Source organism: Peromyscus californicus, unplaced genomic scaffold (genome assembly GCF_007827085.1).
Source record: "Peromyscus californicus insignis strain IS unplaced genomic scaffold, ASM782708v3 Scaffold_10__1_contigs__length_136768540, whole genome shotgun sequence".
NCBI lineage: Eukaryota > Metazoa > Chordata > Mammalia > Rodentia > Cricetidae > Peromyscus > Peromyscus californicus.
Window position 1 is genome coordinate 86,480,208 of NW_026294391.1, and position 13,220 is coordinate 86,493,427.

Below are 13,220 nucleotides of genomic sequence, written 5' to 3' on the forward strand. Positions count from 1 at the left end.
CCTGTGGAGCCTCCATGGGACTGGAGTAGGCCCTCTGCATAACCAAGACAGTTGTGCAGCTTGGTCTGCTTAAGGGGCCCCCTGGCAGTAGGATCAGGATCCATCCCTGGTGCATGAACTGGCTTTTTGGAGCCCATTACCTATGGTGGGACACCTTGCACAGCCTTGATGCAGGGGGAGGGGCTTGGATCTGCCTCAACTGAATGTACCAGGTTTTGCTGACTCCCCATGGGAGGCCTTACCTTTTTGGAAGAGGGAATGGAGAATGGGCTTTGGGGGGAAGATTGAGGAGGGGAGGAGGAGAGAAGAGAGGAGGATCTGTGGTTTGTATGTAAAATGAATAAAAAGTTTCTTAATAAAGAAAAAATACATTGTAAGAAGACTACATTTTGTTTCATAGATTTTTTTCAGAGACAGATTTATTCTTCATATATTAAGCATTTTATTCCTTTGGACACATAGTCATAAAATATTTTCTTGTTATATTGCATGCCATTTTGTCATCCTTATCACAATCTCAAGTAAGTTTTAAAAAAATCATCCTAGAAAATACCTGCATTTGAGAGCATTTCCATTTATAGAACCTTTTTTATTTGTTTCCCAGTAGCCAGCTCTTATGTCCAACTCTCCAATTCTCTGTAAGCATAGACTGTCTAGAGAGGTCCTTTATATTATTTTAATTTCAATCATATTCTTTTATGGAGGCTGTGGATTCATTCTAGGTTAATATGATATGGATCAGGTTTGATTGGGGGAGACCTCCTGAATCTTGACAGGTGAGATATATCAACAAAGGTTAGAGCTAGTTTTCCCAGGACTGAGTCATTATCTCAAATTTTCTCAGATACCCTAAAGATGCTTTCACCTACAGACATTAGGAAACAGCCTAGAGAAGACATTACTCACATTCCCAAGAGATGGGGTGGGTAGTTGTTGGTTATTTGGTGGGTTATGGATGTTTGTTATCATTTAGGGGAATATAGGAATATAGGATAAAAAGACAACTATTAATTTCAGATATTTTGCATTGGCATGGATTTTGGTATACTGATACAAATTTAAAGTTATTTTTGTTATATTGTGCTGTGGGATGGTCTGTATGTCAAATGTGTTGCTGATTGGTCAATAAATAAATCACTGATTGGCCAGTGGCTAGGCAGGAAGTATAGGCGGGACAAGGAGGAGAATAAAGCTGGGAAGTGGAAGGCTGAGTCAGAGAGACACTGCCAGCCGCCATGGTGACAAACAGCATGTGAAGATGCCGGTAAGCCACGAGTCATGTGGCAAGGTATAGATTAATGGAAATGGATTAATTTAAGCTGTAAGAACAGTTAGCAAGAAGCCTGCCACAGCCATACAGTTTGTAACCAATATAAGTCTCTGTGTTTACTTGGTCGGGTTTGAGCGGCTGTGGGACTGGCAGGTGAGAGAGATTTGTCCTGACTGGGCCAGGCAGAAAAACTTTAGCTACAATATTGTATACATGTTTCTACTCTTGTTTGGAGTATTATGCTTACACAGCTCATTTAAAAGTGCAATGTATAAGTAGGAAATGAGGTTAGTAGCTAATCTATAATAATCAAACTTTTAGTCACATTAGTTATGTTTTAAAGGTTAAAAGGGTATATTTTAAACAGATAGATGATTTCCAAATACTTCAAAGACCTACAGAATATGACATTTAAGATGTTTAATAACCTAAGGTTTTTCAAACAATGAGACACATCTTCTCCTGGCAGCACCAATTTACTTCATAAAAGGATGATGAGCATTGAAGAAACTTCCTATGGAGTTTGCTTTCATTGTGGCAAGGCAAGCCGTTTGGACAAGAAACTGCTCTCGCCTTACAGCTGACAACATGCTATGCAGACTGCATAAGCTGGACACAGGAAAAAGACTGTTGAACTTTTCCAAGACAAGGCAGTACAGTCCTTCGGGATTCCTGCTTCACAGAAGAGTCTGCCAGATATTCCGCAGGACACAGAGGAAAGCAACTGACAAACTTTGCCATACAAGGCAGGGCAGTCCTTCAAATTTCCTGCTTCTTTGAAAAGTTTGCCAGATATTCAGGGCCTGTAGGCTGAAGATGGATGCCCCAATATTGCAGAGAACTTTGGGTAACTGTCCAGGCAACCAAATGTCTCTGTTGTTAGATATTATTACATTCTTCTGGGTCTTTGATGGAGTTGAAGACTAGATAGTTATAGTTGCAGTTTTCCTTAGTTATGATAGAAAGTAAATTAGGTGTAAAACTTTGGATTCACTAAGATAGGATAGATAATGCATTATTTTCTCTGAATATGCTAACTACAAATGGACAGAATATTGTAAATGTAATCCTTACTTGATAACTGTTTTTGTTATATATAGTTTTACTATGTTAAAGTTAAAACATTTCATTTTTATTTAGACAAAAAGAAGTAAATATTGTAGGACATTAGCTTAAGATGTGTCACATTTGTTTATGCTGTGGAATATTTGTTTAATGATGCAAAGATGTGCTGCATTCTTTTTTTTTGCCTGGCAATAAATATTTTAATTTTTTGCTTTATTTTTATGATGAAAAATAATTTTCAAGTTTCTTTCCTTTTTCTTTGCTATTTAAATACAAAGCTAAGCCACAAACAGGTACAACCAAGACGTTGCATCTCACAGTTACACCCTCCTGTAGGATCTTCCTCCAAGTCTGACCACTGACCAGCCTAGCAAGGGGTGTGGGGAAGACTTTCTTAGGTAGCACCATCCTGAGGCTGGGGGATAGAGGGAGGTGTTGGGGACAAAGGTAGGTTCTCATACCTGGCTCCAGAGCCCCAGCCCCTGGACTGAAGCTGAATGGTGAGAATTAGTCCTTCCCAGGAAGGGAGAAAGAAGTCACCTACCTCTGCTATCACAGGTAACAACTTAACATCCTGGTTCTCTGGCTCCCAGGCACCCTAATGCCAACACATCTGATGCCTGATGCTGGCAGCGGTCCTGGGCTGGCAGCATCTTCACAGGATACTAGGGGTTCTGCCTTGACAGCAGGTAGAGAACTTTCCACACAGCAGAATGGGTGTTGCGGGTAGGGGGGGGTTGTGGGTTTAGTAATTTCTGGTCCCACTATAAAACCTTACTTTTGATTAGAATACAATACCATCTCATATCTTCTCTATACAAACCAGCCAGCCAAGCTAAAAAGATAAAAATAAAGGAATCCAGAGGAAAAGAAAAACAGTCATTGCAGTCCCTTCTAATCCTATATACATATAATTTGGTTTCTTTTCCACTTTTTTATTTTTGATTTTTTAAAAATGTTTTGGTTTATTATTTTTAAATAAATTCAGTGTTCACATTTCTATAAAGAATTTAATGCAGTTTCAAGGAGAGGGCAGGAGAGCAGTGCTTTTCCCGGCCTGCCTCTAGTCTGACTGCCCACCCTGATGCTTCGAGGTGCCTGGAAAAGCTTGTGGAAGAGATCTGTTCCCGGCTGGGCCTCCAAGCCCTGGGCTCAGTAGGCTTTGGAGAAAGCAAAGGGAAAGACTAGTTTACCGCGAAACTTTCGTTAAAAAATATTCATACACGTCAATGTTTATGCCTGTCAAGATGCTGAAGAGAACAAGAGCTTGGAGACATCCTGTCCAGGCTGTGCGTGGGGGTGGCAGCACCCTCATACCTGCCTGTCCTTGGACGTGGGGTGCGGGGGAGTCCTGGCTTTCATCTTGGGTAGAGCCTGGCTTCCTAGTTCATGTTTGACTCCATTCCCTAAAACCTGTGCCGAGTCTTAGACTGTGTGGGAAGCACAAACCTTCAACTTGTATACAAAAAGGTAGAAAAACAACTAGAATATAAAAGTTTTGGTAATATAAGGCCATCTGTTCAAGTCCACCTTGGAAATCTGTAACAGATGTTTAGATACTACATGAAAAGGCATCTTTAATATACTTTTTAAAAACATTTGAAGTAATTAGCTAAGAGTAAGTGTGTGTAAAAGAAATCATTTCCCTTTGAGGGCATTTTGTCCTTTGAAGGTGGCAGGGTGGCAGGGAGGCTGGGAGGCTGGGAGGCCACATGGTTAATACTTCAGCTTGCTTGCTACGGTTGCCATTGTCGTACAGCAGCCCCTCCCCAGCTGCCATGTCTCCAGAGGCGATGAGGATGAGGTGGGGCACACTACTGATGTCATGCAGTTTGGTCTGGCAATTCCCACACTTACTGTGATTGATCAGCCTCCCCAGGCGATTTGTTTCTCGAGTGGCATCCACACAGCAGGTTTTGCTCAGATATTGAAAACAGTACATGTAGCAGCCTGTGCAGGGGTCTTGTGCATACCGAACCTCCCTCTTCTTAGCATCGGTGATCTCAATGAGGTCCCCCTGGCATTCGACCACAAAGTCTCCCCGGGAGAACTGCTTGGTGGCAATCACACCCCTGCCTTTTTCACCAATGAGATCAATCTTCATACCTTCTTCCTTTCGACTCTCAACCAGCTAATCAGGTTTTTTTTTTTCTTTCTTTGGACTGCGGCTCAGCTTTGCTCTTCCTGGAGCTCCTTTGCACCAGGTAGAAATCTGTGAGTTTTCTATTCTGCTGTGTTTTCTCTTGAAACTTTTTCCGAGGGGCCTGCTTGCCCTTGAGGGGCTTTTTCAGGGCCTGCTTGGCAACCACTGTATTGGTAGGATCACACGACAGGGGTGGAGTTTTTGGAGGTTCCGCTGCTTCAGATTTTTGGTTTGGAAAAGGTGCCAGGGGACCTCTCCCGGCATCTTGGATCTTCTGTTCATCGAACTTCACGGAGCTTTGGATCGTATTCCCAGCATTTCTTTTCTCTTCTTGCTTCCTGTAGATTCCAGCTAATGGCTTCCCCTGGCATTTGACCTCGTGAGGTGCAACTGAGTTCTCTTCCTGTAGAGAGGAAGCGCCTTCCTGAGCATTTGTTCGGATTCATGTAGGCATAGATCTTTGACTGCACAACAAACACATTCTCCTGAAGCCCAGCTAGGCCCATGGTGGCACAGCTGGAGCCCTTGCCCTCACTGTGGCCCAGCCACCAGCGCTGCCTGGAAGGGCCTTCAGCGCCCCACAGCACCCTGCTTGCCTATGGCCCGTAGCAGGGGGCCAGTCCGTGGTGCAGCCCAGAGCGAGCCGGGTGTTGTATTCTTCTATGTTTCATTTGTTTAACTGTAAAGCTGTGTTACTTTGCCTGTTTAAAACACCTGATTGGTCTAATAAGGAGCTGAACTGACCAATAGGAAGACAGGAGAAAGGATAGATAGGGCTGGCAGGCAAAGAGAATAAAGAGGAGGAGAAATCTAGGCTTGGAAATAGAAGAAGAGCAAGAAAAGGATAAGAAGGGGAGGATGCCAGGGGTCAGCCACACAGCCACACAGCCAGGCTCAGAGTAACAAGGAAAGAAAGAGATATAGACTAAAGAAAGGTTAAAAAGCCCAGAGTCCGAATGTAGTTAAAGAGAAATGGGATGATTTAAGTTAGAAAAGCTGGGGCTAGAAACATGTCAAGCTAAGGCTTGATCTTAAGTAAGAATAAGTCTCTATGTATTTATTTTGGAGCTGGGTGGTGGGCCTCCAAAGAGTTAAACAAACAAACAAACAAACAAACAAACAAACAAACACTATAATTGGGCTTCCTGTTTGTTGACCCACCATGCTCTTAACCCAACTCGGAATCAGGCCTCTGTCTTTCTGTTGTGAGAGGCCCCACTCTCTCCTGGGACAGGGAGCAATGACCTAGAGGAAGGTGGTTACGTTTTCCTGATATATGTTCATTTTTCCGCTTCATGTCTGTATAACTGGAAAAGCCAGACCCCACCCCTGTTTACCTGATGAACTCCAAGCCCTAACTGTCCTCTTGGAATCTGTTCTCCATACCCATTGTCCTAACTGGGTTGATTGCCAGCAGTTCATTCTGACTCTGTTGGCTTCAGAGGTCAGAAAACATTGGGGGAAAGACACGAAGGGCTTTTTTTTTTTTAACCTCAGCCACTGATGCAGAAAAGCTACTCATTTTTGAGGCAGCTTTCCCATCCAAGCATCCTGATTGGTACCGTATGTACACAGGTTCCTAGGAGGTAGACACTTTTCACTGGTAACTTTTGAATGGAATTCAGGGTGCAACTCAAAACCCATTAATTTGTCTAAGACTACTGAGGATCATCAGGGCTCCAAAGAGTCTCCCACAGCATTTCTCAGGTGATTACAAGAAGCTTTCTGAATTTACACAATTACATCCATTGGCTCAGGAAAATGCTAAGGCATTAAATTTGGCTTTTTCACCCACTCAACCCTGGATGGATATCAGCAAAAACTACAAAAACTAGAGGGATTTTCAGAGGTGAATAGCTCCTAACCCATCCGAGTGGCCCAAGGGTTTACAATAACCAAGACACTTAAAAACAAAAGTAAGCTGCATTTGCTGCTGATTGAGCCACATTCAGACAAGCTAAGATTGCTGGCTGCTTTCCAGTTTTCCCTGAGCTCCCTACTGCTTGTGTCCAAGGGAGAGATCTAAAAAAACAACAAAAAAGGAGAAGATGGAGAAGGTCCTATTGGAAAGGAGTCTATGTGCTTACTGTAATGGAAAAGGAATACTGGAGAAATGAATGTTCAAACTATTGTGGAAAGCAATGACCCTCCACACCACAAGGGAGATGTATAGTGAGTCAGAATAAAGAGGCCAGGGCTCTGCTCTCTTAGGTCCCCAAGAGCCCTTGGTCATTCTATCAATAAGGGGCTACCCAATTAAGATTTTGGTATACACTGGGACAGAGATTTCCATTTTAAAATCTCCAATGGGGCCAGTTACCGATAAAAGATGGCAGTACAGGAATCCACAGACACAATTAAGGACCTTAAAGAATGGTAAGCCTGGTCCACAAACAGGTGATTCACTCCTTCATAGTTGTCCTAGATTGCCTTTTCCCCCTTCTATGCAGAGATCTTCTAAAACTAGTCACCATCATCCCCTTTAGTGCTCAAGAAACTGAAATTTCCTTTGCACATGAGTACCAATTCAGCTTAACTGCCCTCTGTCTGAATAATATTTCCTAGCTCTTCCAGACTTCACAGCAAAAACAAACCCAAACAACAGTTTCCTAAAGTATGAGCTGAGACATCCCCCAGGCTTGAGGGCACACCACAAATGAGGGCCTAGAAATAGCCCATGAACCAAAAGGCTAGACTAGGAATTGCTCACCATATCAAGAGGCGGTTGGAAGCTAGCATCCTTACCTCTATTCCAGTTGGCTTGGAATATGCCTTTCTTGTATGTCTACAAGCCAGGGTCCTCAGACTATTGGCCAGCCCAAGATCTCTGTGAGGGAAATAAACAGACTGAAATCATTCATTTTACTGGTCCAAATACATACATTTTGCTCAGTCTCCTCCTGTCAGACCAACAGGTCTATAGGGTTCTAGACCTTGAGGATGTTTTCCCTTTCATTCTCCCTGTGCCAGGGAGCCAGCCTATATTTGCCTTTGAATGGGCTGATCAAGTGTCCAATGAGACTAGCCAGCTAACATGAACATGACTACCCCAAGGGTTTAAAAATTCCCCTATACTCTTTGGGGAGGCATTACAAAAAGACTTACAGGATTCAGGGTGTCACCCCCTGATTAAACTCTACCCTAATATATAGATGATATTTTCTGGCAGTATCCAACACTGCCATATGAAAGACACAAAGGATTTGCTACAGTTGCTCCAGACATTGGAATAGCATGTCTCCATGAAAAGGCCCAGTTCAGCTGAACAAAAGTCTCCTATCTGGGATACAAGCTAGCTCAAGGTAGGAGAGTTCCCCATGCTGCCCAGAAGAAAGCAGTCCTCCAGATCTCCAATCCCCAAACCAAGAAGCAGGTTTGAGAATTCTTGGGGTGGCAGGAAATTGCGGGCTCTGGATTCCTGGGTTTGCAGAAATAGTCCAGCTTACTTATTCTGCCACGGTTGGAGACCAGTCTTTGAAGTGGACTGAAACAGAGGAACAAGCTTTCCTGGCACTAAAGCGGGCTCTAAGCCAAGCCCTAGCTTTGGCCCTACTTGATGTCACTAAACTCTTCCACTTTTACATCCATGAGACTCAGGGTATTGCAAAGGACATTTTGACGCAGACCCTGGAACCTTGATGGAGGCCCATAGTGTGTCTGTCTAAGCATCTGGACCCAGTGGCCTCTGACTGGCCATCTTGTTTTTGTGCCATGGTCACAACCGCTATCCTGGTAACGAAAGCTGACAAACTTACTCTGAGCCAGGACCTGACTCTAACAGTTCCCCCATGCTGTGAAAACCCTCCTAAGAGAGGCAAATGGTCAGTGGGTGTCAAATGCCTACATCACTCAATATCACAGTTGGTTGCTCGATCAGTCCCATCTCACTTTTGCTTCTGGACAGAGTCTCAACCCTGCAATATTGATGCCTGACAACAACCTTGAGGACTTGCTGGACATTTCTCAGGCTACTTGCCCAGACCTCCAGGGGACTCCCCTGCCTGAAGCAGAGGCTGATTTTTTTTTAACCAATGGAAACAGTCTTGTCATCAACAGAATCAGGAGAGCCAGAGCAGCAGTACCTACCCAGTGGCAAGGGGTAAAAGAGTCCCCATCATTAATCTGAGGGAACTAGCCCCTTGTGAGAAATGGGAAGTTGGCTTCACAGAGACAGCACTTCCTCATGTTAGTGTTTGTGAACACCTCAAGATGAATAAAAAGCCTTTGCTACCTGGAGGGAGACTTTTCTGACAGTGGTCAAGACTCTTACACGAGATTATTCCTAGGTTGGGGCTGCCCTGTCAATTGGATCATAGTGGATCTGCTTTTGCCTCATTTATAGCTCAAATAGTCAGTAGGCCTTAAACACAACCTGAATCTCCACTGTGCCTACCAACCTCAGAGCTCTGGGAAGGTCAAATGCATGAACCCTCTCTAAATATATTCTGGAAACCAGTGAAAATTGGTCTGACCTTTTACTCCTGACCCTTCTTAGGGCAAGATGCACCCCTTACAAAGCAGGATTCACCCGATGAGATTATATTTCGAAGGCCACCCTCCTCGTTGCCCTATTTAAGAGACCATATCATTGAGGAGATTACTAATTAGTTTCTTTCACAGTATCCCCAGTCTCTCCAACAGGTCCAGATTGCAGTCTGGTCTAGGGTTTGAGATGTCCTTCCAGTTCCCTCCTTGGTGCCCTGTCATTCATACTGATCTAGGACTACACACAAGAAGTTTCAGAAAGAAGGACTGACAACTGCTTGGAAAGTACCTCATACTAGGCTGAGTTCAGTCACGGTTAACTGGATTCACACCTGTCTTCATTACTCACATGCCAAAACTGTTCCAGACCAGGACCAGAAAGTAATTGTCTCACCCCCAACATACACTCCAGCTAAGACTCTCTTGTAAATTGAACTCCTATTTGTTTATATATTCCCTCTTAGTGTGGGTAGGCCGTCTACTTATTCCTTTAATCTCACGTGCTTTCACACTGAAAAGTGCTGGCAGAGGCTAACTAGACTGAAGGGTCAAATAAGCCCATATTAAAGACTGATCTCATGAAACTCTTAAACCTTCCCACTGATAAGGCTGGAGGTTACCTTCTGACAGGCTTGGGAGAAATGTCTTCTATCATCACACTGAAGAACCAAAGCGCCCCCATTTCAAGCAAGCCCCTCACCCCAACTTGAAACAGGCCTGAGTTTCAAAATTCTCAGAGCTGCTGACATAGGTCCCAGGACAAAGTCAGGATGTTTGAAGAGCCATCTGGTAGCAAGTGATTAACCATCGAATGCCCCAATTCCGGAGATGGTCAAAAGTACAAAGTCAGGATGTTTGAAGGACTATCTGGTAGCAATTGATTAACCATAGAATGCCCCAATGCCGGAGGTAGTCTATAAAGTTTGACCAACAACCAGTTAAAACTACAAAGTAAGATAACATAGAAATTCTGAAGCCCCTAAAACTTGAGCCAATCAGAATTGTACCCATACTAGCACCCCTAAATGATGTAACCTTATGGTTTTTGCCTTTAAAAATTGAGCGCGCAGTGGGGCAGGCACCTCCTCCAGCCTCTACTGTGTTGGATGGCTTGAGGTCCCTGTGTCTCTGGTGGTCTCTTTGGGGGTCTCGTGCCCAGGGCACAACAACACACAATTGTTTAAGTGTTAAAAAAAGACAGAATTTTACATATGTCCCTGTAAACAGGAAGAGGATTAAAAAAAAAAGAGCCCCAAACAAAAGATCACAATGTAACCAAGAAGAAGAATGCTTCTGTCCCAAATGGATATATACAGCCATTGCCATGTGTTTAGGGGTCCCAAATGAAACCGCATTTCTTTATGGAGGACACCTACGGGGTTTGCTCCAACCCTGCAACTAGTAATCCCATGTATCTACAAGTAAACAACCTTCTATATTTTTCTTGGGTTGTTGGTTCCTCGTGGTGTATAAGATTATATTCAACTAGGCATGATTGGGGGCCTCTGTTTACCATCCAAAGCAGGCTATATTAGACACCTCCTCTACCCTATTGACCTGATAGCCCAACTGGAAAAGCCTCTGGTCTCTCCTCCTCCTTCTCCTTTGTTCTTCTCCTCTTCCTCCTCCTCCCCCTCAAAGTAACCTGGAGCCAAGAGCTCCTTTGGGAGCTTTTACCACCCCTGTATATATGTTAATTAACTCCACTCCCGAACTGACCTTTTATTATACTTCAGGAAATGCACCACTTCCTAAATTACATACAGCCTGAGGTGGCACAAGACTGCTGGATTTGTTTAAAAGCCAGACTTCCTTACTGTATTGGGAATAACTGCATCCTCCAACTGGTCTGCTTGTCTGTTCCCAGAAATGCCCATTATGTTGGGAGACGCAACTGGAAACATCTCAGGTCTGGGGGGCGGGTGTGTGTGTGTGTGTGTGTGTGTGTGTGTGTGTGTGTGTGTGTGTGGTGTGTGTGTGTGTGTAGTCCCTGCAAGCTTTATAGCAGGCAGGAAATGATCCATGAAGAGACAAGAATGAAGCTTGGTTCAGTTTGATTTAGGTCTTTGAGAATCTGACACCAGTTCATTTATTTTAGCCACATTTAAAAGCACAGCATAATATTGAAAAAAATTTTTTTAATAACAATTAACTCAGTCCCGTGAGTACAACAAAACTTAAGACGTGGTTACGCTGAAGCTCTTGACTTAGAAGCAATGCTTAACACCAGGCGAACTCTGGGAGTCCAGTCAAAGAGAGAGAAGAGGGATTCTGTGAGCAAGGGGCACCAAGATTATGATGGGGAAATCTACAGAGACAACCAAACCAAGCTAGTGGGAACTCATGAACGTTAGACCAACAGCTGTGGAGCCTCCATGGGACAGGACTAGGCCCTCTGCATATCAAGACAGTTGTGTAGCTTGATCTGCTTAAGGGGCCCCCTGGCAGTAGGATCAGGATCCATCCCTGGTACATGAACTGGCTTTTTGGAGCCCACTACCTATGGTGGGACACCTTGCACAGCCTTGAGGCAGGCGGAGGGGCTTGGACTTGCCTCAACTGAATGTACCAGGCTTTGCTGACTCATCATGGTGTGGGAGCCCGTTCTCGGGTTCCTCGTGGCTTTACCCAGCAGGTCCGCATAGAGGATGATTAGGACCATGGGCCTGAGTGCAGGTGTCTGAGATGGTCTGCACTTGGCTGTGCTGGGGGAGGAGGTCTTTTGCTCCACCCCTTGGCGTCTCTATAAAAACCCTGGGGCAGAGACAGTTGGGGCCCGTTGGAAAAGGTTCCAGGCCCTCTCGAGGCTATCCTTTATTTTCTATCTGTTTATCTCTGCAATAAATCCTTCTATCTAATATTTCCAGCTGCTCACACTCAAGAAAACTCTGGGGAACTGTGGGGGTGGTGGGTAAATGCCCCACAAACTGTGGGGTTGGTGGGTAAATGCCCCGCAGAATGGCACCATGAACAGGGACTAAAGAAAAAAGAAAAAAAGGGACTAAAGAAAAAAAGGGGGGACTAAAAAAAAGGGGGGGACTAATGACAAAGTAATAGGGACTAAAGATAAAGGAAAATAATAGTTTTATTAGAGTTTTTGGCGAAAGTGCTGAGTCAGATCTGCCAGTGGAAAGGCATGCCGGTGTTATGGAAAATATATATATTATATATATATTGAGAGGCAGGGGTTTTATCCTCGAGAGAAAAGGAAAGCAGACTGGAAGGATGTCCGATGCTGCAGCGAAATTCTCTTCTGTCAAAATTTTCTATCTTCTATCCCTTTCTCAATTTCTATCTGTGAAAAATAAGGCATAGGGTAGTAATATAGTGTAGGAAAAACTTAGAAGTGTAAGATTGTGTAGGAAAAAATAAGTAAGGCAACTAGACAGAAAAACTCTTCAATTTTCTAACTTTGGGGGCTATGAACGCAAACTGGGGGGAAAAAGTCTTTCTTTGGGCTTCACGGGTAGTAAAAAAGCTCTTCTCTGAGCTTATGGGGAAGAAAAAGTTTCCTGTGGAAGCTTTTGACCTAGGGACAGCTGAAATGCTAAGTCCAAGGGGCAGGAGAAAGTGATTTCTCCCTGAGGCAAAAATGGGGGTGTAAAAAGCCAAAAAGTTTAAAGTTGGGAAGTTTTGGGGAAAGTTGGTCTTTCTCTTGGGGGAAAATCTTTCTCTTAAACTAAAAGCTTTTCTTGGAAAATTTGGGGGGAAAAACTCTCTAAAAAGCCTTCATCTTTCTCAAAAGCTCTCTTAAACTTAAAAACTAAAGCCTCTAACTTTCTCAGAAGGACAAATTAGAGTCACCTGAAGATATTAGTATGGGGACCACCTGTGATTAGCTCTAAGGGAAAACAAACCTCTTAAGACAGCAAAACCTCTAAATTCTCTTTCAAGCTTTAAAAATCCTCCCTGCAATGCAGGAGGCAGGGACAAGTTCCTAAAAACCTCTTCTAAGCTCTGTCTCTTCAAGCTAGTGAAAGACAGCAGTGGGTCAGAGTACCCTGAGGGAAACGCTTGGGAGAGTGTGGGTAAAGAGCTACAGAGAGCCCAAAATGGTGGGAAACTTTACCTGAGAAAAGCAAAAAAGCCAAGCTTTTCAGTTACAGCTGAGCTGAGGCATCAAGGGTTTTGTTTGAGCATTTCAGAATGAAAGGGTGCTCCTAATCGTCCTATACAAAGATCCCCTGAGGCAATGCAAACTCTGTTAGCATTGTATCCTCTCTTCTGACCAAAAACCCAGAGGCGACTGGCCAGCGT

The 13,220-nt window shown here is 43.9% G+C and overlaps 1 pseudogene; it reads right to left on the minus strand.

The window, feature by feature from the left end:
- LOC128117170 (N-lysine methyltransferase KMT5A-like) overlaps positions 1–4,999 on the minus strand; it is a 40,890-nt pseudogene extending 35,891 nt beyond the window's left edge.
- Positions 5,000–13,220: the final 8,221 nt, after the last annotated feature.